The 15,591-nt window shown below is 46.1% G+C and overlaps 1 long non-coding RNA gene across 3 annotated transcripts in view; it reads left to right on the top strand.

The window, feature by feature from the left end:
• Positions 1–15,591, top strand: part of LOC132021893 (uncharacterized) — an 85,941-nt gene that overhangs the window by 9,255 nt on the left and 61,095 nt on the right. Inside the window, exons 3-4 of one of the 3 annotated variants that reach the window (XR_009405457.1) lie at positions 7,418–7,483; positions 7,974–8,426. The exons of 1 other annotated variant lie outside the window; for it this stretch is intronic. This is a non-coding gene — a long non-coding RNA (uncharacterized LOC132021893). Of the gene's footprint in view, positions 1–7,417; positions 7,484–7,973; positions 8,427–15,591 lie in introns of those variants that run through there. One more of the 3 variants, XR_009405459.1, reaches the window with a different exon arrangement.

The raw sequence follows: 15,591 nt of genomic DNA, 5'->3' as shown, positions 1-15,591 counted from the left end.
GTGGCTCAGTGGGTTAAGCCGCTGCCTTCGGCTCAGGTCATGATCTCAGGGTCCTGGGATCGAGTCCCGCATCGGGCTCTCTGCTCAGCGGGGAGCCTGCTTCCGTCTCTCTCTCTCTGCCTGCCTCTCCGACTACTTGTGATTTCTCTCTGTCAAATAAATAAATAAAATCTTTAAAAAAAAAATAAATAAAAATAAACCCTCTTTTACCAATCTTCCTACCACTAATTTCTGAGCCTTTTAAGGATTCTTTAATGTAAATCAGGCTAGACTGTCATTTTTTCACATTGCCGGCTTGGTGTTGCTGTCTGATGGTACTTGTCCATTTATTTTCCAGCCTCCAAAATTTCATTGTGGTCATCCTGTCTTCCATTCTACTTTTTCTTGTGGGTTTTTGCATTTTGAAAGTGGAGTTTGAAGAAGGAAGTATATCACAAGTTTTATACTTGCGATAAATCTGTTTCAACTTAACCTCCCCCCCGCCCAACACTAGTACCTCTGTCAACTAGTCTACCTTTTTCCCTTTGGTTTGAGGTGTTGCCTTTATTCCTGTACCAAATACGAAGTCCCATTTGTCTATTTGTCTGTGCGTCCTATTAGTGAACTTTCTTTTCCACTTCAGCAGATATCTTCTGAGCACATGCTGTGTGCCAGGCCCTGATCTAGGCACTAGAGGTAGAAAACAGTATATTAGGCAAAGCCCTTCCCTCATGGCGATTGCATTCTAATGGAGGCAGGTAGGCAGTAAGCATATAATGTCAGAGATAAGTACTCAGAAGAAAAAGAAATTGGAGTACTGGCATAGGAAGTAAGGGGTTGAGCTGCTATAGATAAGTTGGTAAGCACTGACTGGAATCTTGAGTGAACTGGAAACTCCAGCTGTGCGTGGATCTTCAGAGGGCTGTTGCAGACAGAGGACATACCGAGAGCAGAGACCCTGAGACAGAAATGAGCTTTGGGGGACAAACAAGAGCAGTGTGGACTGTTGAATTGTCTTTTTTTCCTTTCATTCCTGTCCGTTTTTGCCTTCATATTTTGGCCATCTGTTCTCAGGTACAGATATGTTTAAAGTGTTTAATATCTTTCAGATGGATTGACCCTTTTGTCACTATAGAGTGTTTCTCTTTATCTCTAGTATTTTATTTTATTTTTTATAAATAGGATTTTTTATTTTATTTGACAGAGAGAGAGAGATCACAAGTAGGCTGAGAGAGGAGGAGGAAGCGGGCTCCTTGCAGGGAGCCCGATACGGGTTCTATCCCAGGACCCTGAGATCATGACCTGAGCTAAAGGCAGAGGCTTAACCTACCGAGGCACCCCTCTAGTATTTTAAACCCAGACAGTCTGACTCCTAAATCCATATACTTCACCTCACACCAACTGCCCCACCTCTCCAGGTATGTCCTCAGGTGGTCCTGCAGCTCCTGTATTCTCAGTGGCTCCAGACTCACTCAGGTGTGCTCTGCCAGCCAGATCTTCTGAACCTGGGTCTTGATAAGACCAGCTGGAATTCTGGTCTGTACTCCAGGGAAGTCCCCCCAGCCCTTCTCAAGACGCTGCAGTTTGCTAGATGTTCTCATTCACCACCATTTTGGGCCCTGGAGCCTGCTTGCCTACAAGCATGCCCTGGTCCTGTAGAGTCTCCACATGTCAGTCACTTTCCCTGTCACCTCTCTCAGTGTCTCTCCCGTCAGCCTTCCCACCCCTCACCAAGCCTTACTAACACATATCCAGTAAGCCATTTACAGTTAGAGGGTGAGAGGGAAGGTGTAGTTTATGGAAACACAGAGGACTCCGGCTACTGGAGGATTTGTCATGGCCCAGCAGTACCCAGCCTTCCCTCACCTGCTCCGGGCTCTGGTCTCCCCTTCCCTCTGTTTTGAGGGCCTCCTTCCCTCTCCCCTCACCCGTTTCTTCTCTGAAGCAAAACCAGATCTTTCCCTCTGCAGTCTGTAGAGCCATTTATTTAATGGCTGCTTTTGTTGTCTTTGTTTCTTTGGCTTCTCCAGGGTTGGGTGCTGTCTCCTTTGGTCTACTTTGTCTACTTGCGTCCGGACTAACTAAGAGTTGTGTGGGGCCAGCAGTCAGGTACAAGAACTTTCACCTGGCTCCGCATGCTGGTTTTATTGCCTTGACCTGCTTCTGTGATTGAGTGAATTGTTGGCATTTCCTGGACATTATGATTATTTGTAGGAGCAGAATATTTGAAGCCAGGACTTTTTAGAAGAGTCTCAGAGATCTGTGATGCTGAGTGAATCATCACACTGAGGCCCAAGGAGAGTCTGTACCAAGTGGTGGAGCTAGTCCTTAAGCCCTGGCCCAGGATGTATCCTGGCCCTGGTGGACGCTACTTAGGTATACCTTGGGTCATTTCCCTTCCCCTCCTGGAGCCCAGCTTCCCATATGGGAAATGGGAGTAATAGCACTATCTCCTTACAAGTCTATCCTGAGAGATAAATTGTAAAATGCTTATCCTGTGCCCTGCCTAATGCTTGGGAAACAGTGAGTGCAAGGATAGGCATTAGCTGGGGAAAGGAAAAGAAACTGTGTTATACTCGTGTGATGGAATACTACTGACCAGCAAAAGAGATCTATAGATACGTGTAGTCATGTGAATGAATCTCACAAATACGCCAAGTGAGAGAAGCCGGATACAGAACTGTGAATATTGTGTGATCTCTTCACATAAAACTCTAAGAAAGAGAAAGGAATCTATGAAAAGTAGATCAGCTGGGGAGGTGGGCTGGACCAAAAAGGGGAATGGACACATGTTTGACAACATTAATTTCATTTTTCACTTAAGTGGGTAAATTTTATTAAAGACAGTGAGATGCAGACTAAGCAGCAGTAACAGGAAACATGCAACAAGTGGTTAAATTTTCTCATACATTAGAGTTGACCAGCAGCTTACATAGGCAGTTAAGCTATGCTTTGTTTACTGGGTTATAAATTTACTTTCTCGTCATCCCAGATGGAGACATTTTACGGCTCAGCATCTGGATAAACAAATCCTTTAAGGCCCAAGTGCCTTGTGCCTAACAGTTTCCCTTTAACTGAAATGAATTCCTTTCTTAAGGGCGAATTTATATCTGACTTTATATTTCTCTCTCTCACAAAGGCAAGGAGTGTTTGTATTCTGTTTCTGTGTGTCTCTATCCTTAGAGCAGAGGGAGCTGCTGGAGGGTTTTGGCCAGGGCAGTGAAGTAGTCAGACATACTTGGGAAGAGCAACCTGAAAGTGCCCTGTGGAGGATGGATGAGAGGCGGGTAAGGGAGAGTCAGGAAGGCTGGTTAAGAGGCTGGGGCAGGGCAGGTCATAGAGCAATACGCTTAAAATGTGTACATTTTTCTATATATAAATTATACCTCAATTTAAAAAAATGTGAACCAAAGACTATCACAGTGGTTCACATGATGTCCAGAGGCCTGAGAAAGGGGTTCTAGGCCAGGCTGGGAGCAGTGAACAATGCAGGGACCCGAGTGGGGTTCTGGGTGTAGAACTGAAAGGGTTTGAGGAGAGGCCAGGAAATCCAGGAGGCCTGTGGGAGGAGGGGAAGCAAGACAGGCAAGAATTTTGGTCCTTGAGCACTGAAGATGAGCCCTTTGGAGTGGTTGCGGGGCTCTGGCTGAGTAAATAAACTTAGCCCAAAGCTCTGGGATTCTGCTGGTGTGGGGAGCCAAGAAAAGGCCTCGACCCCATCCTCAAGTGTCAAGGCTCATGGGGGACGCAGACAGCCTTCTTGGGCCAGTTGAGGAAAGCACAGAGGGACCCAGGGGAGCAAGTAGCCATCCCTTCATGATCCCTCCTACATACTCCCCTTAACCTGTTTTCTCTTCTCCCAGGCCCAGCTGGGGGTGGGATGGGGGTGGGGGGCAATTATAAACCATGACAAGGACCTGACGCACCTGGGTGTGAATTCTGGTTCTAAAATTCTCTAGCAGTGTGACCCTGGGCAGGTTGCTTAATCATTTGAGCCTCAATTTCCTCATTTATAAAATGGTCATAATACCCTTTTTGCCCCCTTTACCCCTTCCTGAAAAAGCATTTCACGTTTTTTCCACTGCTGCCATGAAGTATGCCTGTGTTGTGCTTGGAAGGAGATGCTGCGAAGTATGGCTCTTGGGCACTTCATGCCGAAATCCCTTCCTTTAAGCACCTGAGTGCTCAATAGGTCTGGGGCCACTGGTCCCTTGTGCAGCTTAGTAAAGGAGGCACTTGGCGGGTTTACAGGCAGCTGGCATCCCAGAAAGCAGACTGGGCTGGAAATTGAACTCTGTCCCCAGTTCTCAGAGTGACCTTGGGCGACCCCTAGTGGGATGGGTGGCAACACGCAACGTCCCAGCAAGGATGGGTTTTGCCGCACTGTACCAGATTTTGCTGATGTATTTACTTCTACCGTGGGTACCAGGTAGCAGCTCCTTCAGTATATTTTTGCATTGTGGCTTTCATTTATTCCCTTGGATGCGTGCTCATATCCTCTTTTACACCACTGTTCATATGGAATGGGGTTTCATTTACCAACAAATGCAATATATTTTATTATTTACAGTGTATCACTATTGGTGTCATTTCTTTTTTCTTAGTTTTTGGGACTTCTGTCCATTCCAGAACTTTTGAGTTCCTACTAGAGTCCTCTGAACTGTGTGCATATAAGCAAAGTGTTTTTTGGGGCGCCTGGTTGGCTCAGTGGGTTAACCCTCTGCCTTCGGCTCAGGTCATGATCTCACGGTCCTGGGATCGAGCCTCGCATCGGGCTCTCTGCTCAGTGGGGAGCCTGCTTCCCCCTCTTTCTCTGCCTGCCTCTCTGCCTACTTGTGATCTTTCTCTCTGTCAAATAAATAAATTAAAAAAAATAAGCAAAGTGTTTTTTCCTATAAAACCACTTTCAGGGCACGTTCAGTATGTGTATTTTAAAATTCATTTTAAAGCAGAAGCAGACTCCCTGCTGAGTGCAGGGCCTGTCAAGGTGCTCAGTCTCACCACCATGAGATCATGACCTTAGCCTAATCAAGTTGGCCGCATCACCAGCTGAGCCATCCAGGTGTCATCCAGGTGCCCCAGGACCTTTTTTATGCATTGAAATAAATCTGAGGAAAAAATGTATATAAGTCAAACATTAAAACAGTTAATAAGGGGTGCTTGGGTAGCTCAGTTGCTTAAGCATCTGACTCTTGATTTCGGCTCAGGTTGTGATCTCAGATCGAGTGAGCCCCTTGTCAGGCTCTGCACTAGGCCAGGAGTTTGCTTTGGATTCTTTCCCCCTCCTCCTCCCTCTGCTCCTTCCCCCACCCTGGCTCTTTATTTCCCTCTCAAAAATAAAAAATAAAAATAAAACAATAAAAAGGTCCTGGCATGCCCCCCCCCCACCCCGACAACCTGCACTACAGGATTTTATACATAGTGGGCTTTCTGCAAGAATTCCAGGGATTAAGACAGGATCAGGCTTCAGGGACAGTCTACTTTACCCCTTCTGAGAAGTTAATTTCTAGCCAGGGGAGAGATACTGGTAATTTCTACAGGTTTGTAGAGTTAGGTCCCATGTTAGGTGATTATGTAAAGTAACTGCCAACTTCACAATGAAGCTGATTCTACTGTTCTCCTTTATTTGGCAGATGAGGAAATAGAGACCAGTGGTCTGCCCAAGTGGCTCAGTGGGTGTGGTGGGTGGAAAGGTCATCCAGGTCATGTCCTTTTGGTTGCCACAGGAGTCCTTGCCTCTGGCTACTATCTCCTGTCTTGTTGAACCTAGGTGCCCAAGACCCAGCCAGAGGCTCTTGAGGGCTCTGTGGGCCTGGGCTGGTGGTGCCTGGAGGCGGGATCCTCACATCTTAGAATAGAAGGGACCTTGGAGGTCCTCAGTAGGCCACTGGCATCAGAAAAGCAGACTAGGCTGGACATTCTGAGTGTTTTGTCTAAATTGGCGAGATGACCGTGGGCTGGCTACTGCCCCTCTCTAGGCCATGGCTGGAGTATGGAAGGCCCCATTAACTGTCATGTTCCCTGGTACAAGTCCAGCTTTACTTCTTAAAGATCCATTTAATGTGTGGGGACACGTAAGGTCCAGAGAGGGTTTGGGATTTTCCTGTATAATCTTACAGCCCAAGGAATTCTTAAAAAGATCCCTTTCTTGGTCCATGGCATGGGACTTGCAGGGGCCCTGAAATCAGATTGCCTGGCATGTAGTAATTGCTTATTAAATGTGGGGCATCATTTTATTGAGCAACATCCTATAATGATTGAGTGTGAGTCTTTCTCTTACTGGTTGTGTGACCTTGCCCTGAATAAGTCATTTAACCTTTTCCTGTCTCGGTTTCCTTAGGTGTGAATTTGTTAATAACAACCTCTCTTTATGGGGGGAGGAATGAAACTTGCTTACCCATGTATAATATAGAGGTAGGTACATAGCCTATAATAAGTGCCCAGTAAACACAGAAGTCTGTCCCTGCTGGAAATCTTCGAGTGGTTCCCACAGCACTTTAGAGTCCTGTCCAAACTCCCCGGAGTCCTAGAGGCCTGTCAAGGCATCACTTCACGCTTGCCTCCTTCTCATCTTCTACCAGTCTCAGCTCCACCACTACGCTTTGTGCCAAGTTCATGTCCACAGAGTGCTCTTTGTTTGCTTATTTGAAAGATTTTATTTATTTGATAGCAAGACAGACAGTGAAAGAGGGAACCCAAGCAGGGGGAGTAGGAGAAGGAGAAGCAGGCTTCCCACCAAACAGCAAGCCCGATGCCAGGTTCAATCCTAGGACCCTGGGATCATGACCTGAGCCGAAGGTAGTCGCTTAATAACTGAGCCATCCAAGTGCCCTTTTTGTTTGTGTGTGTGTGTGTTTTTCTTTTAACCTTAGTTATTTTCCCTGGTTTCAGCTTAAATTTCCCCTCAGGAAGGCTGGCTCTGACCTCTCAGGACGGGTCTCCCAGCCTTCCTGCCCATGTTATTCAGTTTGCTACATCACATTTAACCAAGTAATGATGAGTTTTGTCCTTGTACTCTCCCTCCCTTGCTCCATGGTGAATTGCTTTCTTCCCTGTGGAGCCCCCCAACACTCCCTGAAGAGGCTTGGCATAGATACTTCTTGGTACTGGGCACCCAGTCTCCTGCCGAGTCTCCTTACCTACATCCACATCGCTCTCTCTCGGGCAGATCTGGTCAAGCTTCCTTGCGCTTCAGACCCCTCAGAGACTCCTTGGTGCTCTGGGGCGGCTGCAAGGATGGAAAACCAGACGCTGTCACCTGGCATCAAAGGTGCCTCAGATCTGGCTCTGATCTTTCTCCCCACCTCGCCCCACACTCCAGCACTGAGACTCTGGGCAAACCAACCTCTGTTTGACTTTATTTTCTCATCAGTTTTAAGGTGACCAAGGGTGCTTCTGAATGTCAGGTTAACCTCAGCCATTTATTGTCTTCCTACAGATGGCAAGCCTGTCCCAGGAGAGATTGATCTGTTGGGAAGAGCCTGTTAATTTCAGAGACTCTTCTGTAAGTGTCCCTCTGTTTCTCTTTTCCCAACTGCCTCCTTTTCCTCCCTAGTCCCCATCATGACCCACAGCCATCTTGACACACTGCCATTACCCAGGTGTTTTTCTAGTCTCCCTTCCTGTGCCTCCTCACCCCCCACAATAAAGATCCACTCTAAAATGTTTTCTCTAGGTCCTTGAACAGTGCTGGATAATCCTCCACTGGTTTTAAAGTCCTCTGCACATTTTAATGTTACATTTAAGGGGGTGCCGAGTTAGCTCTGTCTGTGGAACATGTGACTCTTGATCTTGGGGGTTGTGAGTTCAAGCCCCATGTTGGGTGTAGATTACTTAAAACCTTAAAAAAAATTACATTTTACAGCTCTTATTCTGTCCCCCCCCACATCATTTTTAATATCTATGTGAACATTCAGTTCATTACATCTGAGAGCCGCCCAGTAGGCCACAGCATTTGTCTGTCACATTTCACTTATTCATTCTCTTTGTTACAGACATGTGGTTCCCTCTAGTGCCCTGCCCTCATCATGCTACTTCAGGGAACATCTTGTCCTGCTCCTTCTGGGCCTTGGCACAGATTTCTCAGTGCAGTTGCTGAGCCTTAAGGGATTTCCTTGTTCCCAGGTACTGATTGGTGCCTGCCCTCCTGCAGGAGTGTCCCAGCGTGTCCTCACCACCCAGCGTAGGGGGAGCCCCCTTCCTCTCCATCTCTGCCAGTGTTCAGTATTTTCCCTCTCATGTTTGGCAATCTGATGAGTATAAAGTGGCCTGTTTCTGATTTGCTTTCTGAACACCAGTGAAGTCATTCTGTTGTACTTGTTAGTCGAAATTTCCCTTTTGTGAATCTCCTATTTACAAATGCTTTGCCTGTTTGCCCATTTGATTCTCTAACTTTTTCTTGGAATGAGTTAGGTATTAATTCCTTGATTCATTTTAATACAGTAAAAATTCACCCTTTTAAAAAAAATGAGTCTTTTTTTTTTTTTTTAAAGATCTTATTTACCCATTTGACAGACAGAGATCACAAGAGAGGCAGAGAGGCAGGCAGATTGAGAGGAGGAAGCAGGCTCCCGGCCGAGCAGAGAGCCCGATGCGGGGCTCGATCCCAGGACCCTGGGATCATGACCCAAGCCGAAGGCAGCGGCTTAACCACTGAGCCACCCAGGCGCCCCGAAAAAAAAAATGAGTCTTAACAAACATATATGACTATGGAATCACCACCACAGTCATGATGCAGAATGGTTTCGTCACCCCACAGAATTCCGTCATGCCCCTATTCAGTCTCTCTTCCTACCCTGTGGCCCTGGCAGATACTAAGCTATTTTCTGTCCTAAGTTTTGCTATATTCAGACTATCATATAAATGGGATCATATAGTATATAGCCTTTGAGTTTGCCTCTTTCTTTTAGCAGAATGTAATTGAGACTCATCCACCTTGTGTGTATATTGGTAGGCCCTCAGTTCCTTCTTACGAATGAAGAGCATTCCATTGGGTGAATATACTACATTTTGTTTAACCATTTATCATGTGAAAGATACTTGAATTGTTTGTAGATTTGTAAGTTTGTTTCTGATGACTTGATAGTTTTGAGGAGTACTGGTTAGGCATTCTGTAGAATGCTTTAGAATCATGTCTCATTTCTTGAACATTATGCCTTGAGTTTGGAGGACATCCCATTGGGATACTCAGGGGCTCAGGGACATACTTCCCAGAGCCAATGACACTGTTGTCTGCAATGGAGGTCTCACAGGTTTTTGTTTTTTTAAGAGACTTTATTTATTTATTAGAGAGAGAGAAAACACAGGCGGTGGAGAGGGAGACACAGGCTGCCCATCGAGCAGGGAGCCCGATGTGGGGCTTGATCCCAGAACCCTGGGATCATGACCTGAGCCAAAGGCGGACACTTAACCAACTGAGCCACCCAGGCGCCCCTCACGGGTTTTAACCGTCATTAAAACTACCTTTACTGACTCTGTTTCTCCCCCTTCCCCCATACAACCTCTCTGTCTCTGTCTCTCTCTTTCTTTCCTGTTTTCTTTGTTGTTTGTTTTCAGACCCCATTTTGATTTTAGTTCTTGTCCAGACTATTTCCCATTGCTGGCAGCAGTGATTGGCAATTGGTTTTATGGCCTGTTTGTTGATCTCTTAACAGGGCAGTGGGGATCTGTTCTCTCTCCAGGGGGAAATGTGGGCAACTCTGATTTGTTAGTTTCCTTGTTGTTGTTTTTACAGTTTGCTTGCCTATTTGCAAGCTTAAATCAATTAAGAAAACATTGAGAGAATTAAGAAAGCATCAAAAGGAGAACAGCCCATTGAGGCTAGTGGGTTTTGGTGTTTCTTGGTTTATTTTGGCACATGGCTGTGGTTGTAGAACTGAAGCTGAACATCTGCAGTATGTCTGGAGGAGTCTAAAATATTGTCCTACTTTGTAGTGTGTTAAATAATAAGTTAAATTGTAATAGGTCATAAATTTAAGGTTTGTTTTGATTGGTTTATCAGACCTCATGGGGCATATATAAATAGAAGGAAACAAAAAATTTACAGGAAATGAAGAGATAGGAAGTTCTAATAGTTTCAGCATACTAGCCTTTAAAAAAGAAAAAATGAGTTTACATAAACATGAGTTTAGGAAGATATTTTTGAATAGTTACTATTTGTTTTAACAGCTTTATTGTTACATAATTTACATTCTGGAAATGCACCCATTTAAAGTGTTCAATTCAGTTAATTTTTGCATATTTAAAGAGTCATGTAACCATCAGCATAATCAGCTTCACTCCCCATCTGTGCCCTCCCTACCCCAGCTGTCAGCCAACACCGATATACCTCATTCTTTCTAGATTGGCCCATTTGGGACATTTCTTGTAAATAGAATCATGCAATATGTGGTCTTTTGTTAAGGACTTCTTCGACTTAGCCTAGTGTTTTGTTTTTTGGTTTTTTTTTTTTAATTTATTTTTTTAAGATTTACTTATTGGACAGAGAGAGATCACAAGCACGCAGAGAGGCAGGCAGAGAAAGAGGGGGAAGCAGGCTCTCCGCCTAGCAGAGAGCCAGGGCTCAGTCCCAGGACCCCAAGACCACAGCCCGATCCAAAGGCAGAGGCTTAACCCACTGAGCTACCCAGGCGCCCCTAGTCTCGTGTTTTTGAGGAGTATCCATGTTGTAACATGAGTCAGTACTTCATTCTTCTGTGCTGAATAACCTTCTGGTGCATGGAGAGGCCATGTTTACTTCTCTGTTCAGGAGTTGATGGACACTGGGGTTGTGTCTATATTTTTTGGCTCTTTTGAATAATGCTGCTGTGAGCATTTGTGTAGAACTTTTTCCGTGGATGTATGTTTTCATTTTCTGGGGGGGTCTACCTAGGAGTAGAATTGCTGAGTCATATGGTAACTGTTTAGCCTTTTGAGGAACTGCTGGACTCTTTTCCGAGGTGGCTGCACCATTTTACATTTCCAACCATAGTGTGTGAGGGTTCTAATTTCTCTACATCTTTCCCAACCTTGTTATTTTCTGGGTTTTAAAAATTATTATTATTATTATTATTTATTATTAATTTCCTTAATGCCTAATGAGTTGAACATCTGTGTTTGCCTATCTTTGGAGAAATGTCAGTTCCTATTCTTTGTCCATCTTTAAATTGGTTATCTTTTTATTATTGAGTTGTGAGGGTTCTTTATATAGAGGTTTCTAATCAGATATTATTTGCAAATATTTTGTTTATTTGTGCTTTCTTTTTCTTTTCTTTTTAGTTATTTATTTATTTAAAGTAATCTCTACACTCCACATGGGACCCAAACTCAGGATTCTCAAGAGTCACATGCTCTTGCAACTGAGCCAGCCATCTGACCTTGTTTCACTTTCTTGATATGAATTACTCTCTTTACATTTTCGCTTATTTCTAGTACTTCCCCAGAAAAATATCCCACCTGTGGATTTTCAAATTTCTTGCATTCTCTCTCTTTCTCTCTCTCTCTCTCTCTCTTTTTTTTTTAAGATTCATTTATTTGTTTTCGAGAAAGTGAACACACACAAGTGGGAAGGGTTAAGGGGAGAGGGAGAGAAAATCTTTAGCAGATTCTGCATTGAGCACAAAGCCCAGTGCCGGACTTGATGTTATGACCCTGAGATCATGACCTGAGTTGAAATCAAGAGTCAGATGCTCAACTGACTGAGCCACCCACTTGCCCCTTGAGTTCCCTTTCTACCCTTTTAGTTACTTAATTCAAACTTTATACTTAGTTAACAGTTATTTGTGTTAAATTATCTCTGTTGAGGTAAACAGTGTGGTTTCTGACCCTGATCACATCCCGATACAAATGGTATTCTTTTGTATCTTTTTTTTTTTTTTTTGACATTATGTTTGTGAGGTTTATCCATGTTGATGCCTGTAGCTGTAGTTCATCTCCATTTCCTTGTACATTCCACTGGTGGGGCTATTACAGTGATGCTGTTGGAGCCTTCTTGCAGGTGCCTTTCGGTGAACATGTGTGCACGTTTCTGTTAGGTGTGTAGGTTCCTAAGAGCAAAATTGCTGAGTCATGGAGTAGATAAAAGTTCCACTTTAGTAGATAATACCAATTTGTTTTCCGAAGCGATTGTACCTGTTTACACTCCTGTCTGTAGTGTGTGAGGACTCTAGGTACTCCGCATCCTCTCCCACCAGTACTTGGAATTGGGAGTTTTGTTCATTGTGGCCACTTTGGTGGGGTCAGCTTCATTTATTAAGTCCCTCATCTCCCTACTGTCCTATGATATACCACCTTTGTCATACATAACAAGAGCCATAAATGGGGTGCCTGGGTGGCCCAGTGGGTTGAAGCCTCTGCCCTTGGCTCAGGTCATGATCCCAGGGTCTTGGGATCAAGCCCCCCGCCCCAATAGGGCTCTCTGCTCAGCAGGGAGCCTGCTTCCCTTCCTCTCTCTGCCTGCCTCTCTACCTGCTTGTGATCTCTGTCTGCCAAATAAATAAATAAAATCTTTAAATAAAAAAAAAAAGGAGCCATAAATGTATGGGTCTGTCCCTGGATTCTATTCTATTTCATGGGTCAGCCTGGCTCTCCACTGTCACACCATCATTATATTTATTATAGCTTCACGGTAAGTCCTGAATTGTAGCAGTTACATCTTATTTTCCTCTTCTTCTTTTTTTTTCTTTCCTTTTTTCTTTTTTCTTAAGATTTTATTTATTTATTTGACAGAGAGAGAGAGACAGTGAGAGAGGAAACACAAGCAAGGGGAGTGGGAGAGAGAGAAGCAGGTTTCCCACCGAGCAGAGAGCCTGATATGGGGCTTGATTCCAGGACCCTGGGACTATAACCTGAGCTGAAGGCAGATGCTTAATGACTGAACCATCCAGGTACCCGTCCTCTTCTTTTTCATAACATCTGGCAACTCAGGGCCATTTACTCTGATTGATTGATTGACTGGGGAGAGAAAGTGCAAATGAGAGCACAGGAGCAGGGGGTGGGAGAAGTGGACTCCCCACTGAGCAGGGAGCTCAATATGGGGCTCAATCCCTGGGTCCTGGGATCATGACCTGAGATGAAGGCAGGGGTTTAACCAATTGATCCACCCAGGTTCCCCTTTCTTCGTCTTCTTTTTTTTTTTTTCTCCAGAGAAGAGTGAGTGGGGTGGGAGGCAGAGAGAGAATTTTTTTTTTTTTAAGATTTTATTTATTTATTTGACACAGAGAGATCACAAGTAGGCAGAGAGGCAGGCAGAGAGAGAGAGAGGAGGAAGCCGACTCCCCGCTGAGCAGAGAGCCGATGCGGGACTCGATCCCAGGACCCTGAGATCATGACCTGAGCCGAAGGCAGCGGCTTAACCCACTGAGCCACCCAGGCGCCCCAGAGAGAGAATTTTAAGCAGGCTCCATACCTGGCATGGAGCCCGACATGGGGCTTGATCTCACAACTCTTGAGCTCATAACCTGAGCCGAGATCAAGAGTAGGACATTTAACCAACTGAGCAACCTAGGCACTCCTCCCTATGGTTTTTAAAATTTTTCATGGATTTTTTTTTTTTTAAGATTTTATTTTAAAGTAATCTCCATAGCCAGCATGGGGCTTGAACTCACAACCCTGAGATTAAGAATTGCATGCTCTACCAGCTGAGCCAGCCAGGCACCCCAAGAGATAGTCTTCATGGATTTAAATGCATCAGTCCTTTCCTTTGTGGTTTCTGAGTTTTGTGGCAGACTTTGAAAGTTCTGGGCATGTTTCATGGTTACCTGTAAATGTTGCCCGTGAGAGATAAAACAGTAGCTGCTGTTGCTTTTCTAAAAAGCTGCTAGGATCATAATAAATTAGCTCTCAAATAGAAAATTGCCTTCGTCCTGGCTTCTGAACATGCCGTATGCCTTCCTGCTCCCAGACTTTGTTTACCCTGCTTCCTCTGAGATCTGCTCCCATTCCTGCACATTCCTCCCGCCTGCTGGTCCTGCCCTTCCACGCACAGAACACTTCCCTTGTCCCATCCTCTGTATCCCGTCAAGTCAGGCCCACGCCAGCTTGGAAACCAGTGAGGCTAGACAGGTTCTGTCCTCCCTGCACACGGCGTGGATCTCTCCCTTTCCCTGGAGTGAAGGGGCTGTAGGCTTGTGACATTATTGCAGACTGAGGGGTCAAGACTTGAGGAGGCTTGATTCTAACCTGGTCCCTGCCATCTTACAGAAAGGCTTTTGGTGTGACAGTGGCCCTGCAGAGTGCCATGTGACCTTGATGCAGAACATGTGTAGGGGCGCCTGAGTAGCTCAGTGGGTTAAGCCTGTGCCTTTGCTTGGGTCATGATCTCAGGGTCCTGGGATCCAGTCCCCTGTCGGGCTCTCTGCTCAGCAGGGAGCCTGCTTCCCCCACACCCTCTGCCTGCTGCTCTGCCTCCTTGTGATCTCTCTCTGTCAAATTAAGAAATAAAATCTTAAAAAAAGAAAAGGAACATATATGGCTAGCGCTCTGGGGGTCCTCAGAGGATGCCCAGAGTCTGCCCTACTACCTGGTCCCTCCCTTCGGACTGGCTGCAGTGAGTGGCCCTCCATCGAGGGCAGGGGTTGAGGGCATGGTCAGACTGAGTCTGCCTCAGTATTTGAGCCTGGTCAGGACACATTTGGGGATGGCTTCACCTGGAGTGGAGATCAGGGACTGTGGGGCTCCATCTGGAGGCAAGAGAGGGGGTGTTTCATGGGCTTCTGGCCAGGGCCTGGAGCTGATGTGGGGAGAGGCTTGTGGGAACTTAGACCCTCCTCGTCCAAGACACAGTCCACTTAGTGCTCAGCACTTCCTTGGTTCTGATCTCAGACCTCTGCTTTGTGCTGTGGTTGACTGGCTATGGGTGACTTTAGGGAAGGTGTCAGGATTGCACTGGGCCCAGCAGCTGCTCCCCAGCCTTTGCTGGGGTCTGGTGGGATGTTTGTAGCCCAGGTCCAAGCCCTGTGGGGGTTCTAGAGGCTGGGATCCAGCCCTCCCTCTGCCCCAGATCCACTGGGTGACTTTAGGAAGTCCCTGCCCCTCTTGGCTATCTGTTCATTGAACTAGTATTTCTGTTCCTCTTGTGCCTCAGGCACTGTGGTCATTGTCCCCATCATTCACGTGTAACAGAGATCCCAGCCCTGCCCACCTTGTGTGCAGTGTGAAAACTGGTCATGTAGTTGAACTGACCCTGCAGGTGCAGAGGGCACAGCCCAGGCCACACATGGTGGCTGCCTGGAGCTGATCTCAGGGAATCCTTTAAACCCGTCGTTCCCACCTTCAGCTGGTCCCACCTTGAGCCGGAGCTTCTGGGAGGCACCCACCTCCCTGTTCACAAAGCCTCCCTGTTCTTCCAGGACCACCTGGCTTTCCAGGAGCATTGAGGTGTCCCTGGAGATCCAGGCTCTAATCCTAAAGGCTGGGTGACCTGACCCTGGTCTTCCTGGTGCCACAGAACCACCCCACAGAGATACACTGTGGTGATTCCTGAGGGTCCTCCCCACTTGGGCCTCTCTCTCCCAGGAGGACTGTTTTCTGCAGCACTTAGTCTGCCCCCGTCCCCATTCCTGCTCTGGTCTCAGGGGAGCCTTACCCCAGCTGGGAGTGGGGGAGGGGTCTGGGCAGCCACTAGGGACAGGAGAG

The sequence above is a fragment of the Mustela nigripes genome, chromosome 7, assembly GCF_022355385.1.
Source record: "Mustela nigripes isolate SB6536 chromosome 7, MUSNIG.SB6536, whole genome shotgun sequence".
NCBI lineage: Eukaryota > Metazoa > Chordata > Mammalia > Carnivora > Mustelidae > Mustela > Mustela nigripes.
This window is presented reverse-complemented; position numbering and strand designations above follow the sequence as displayed.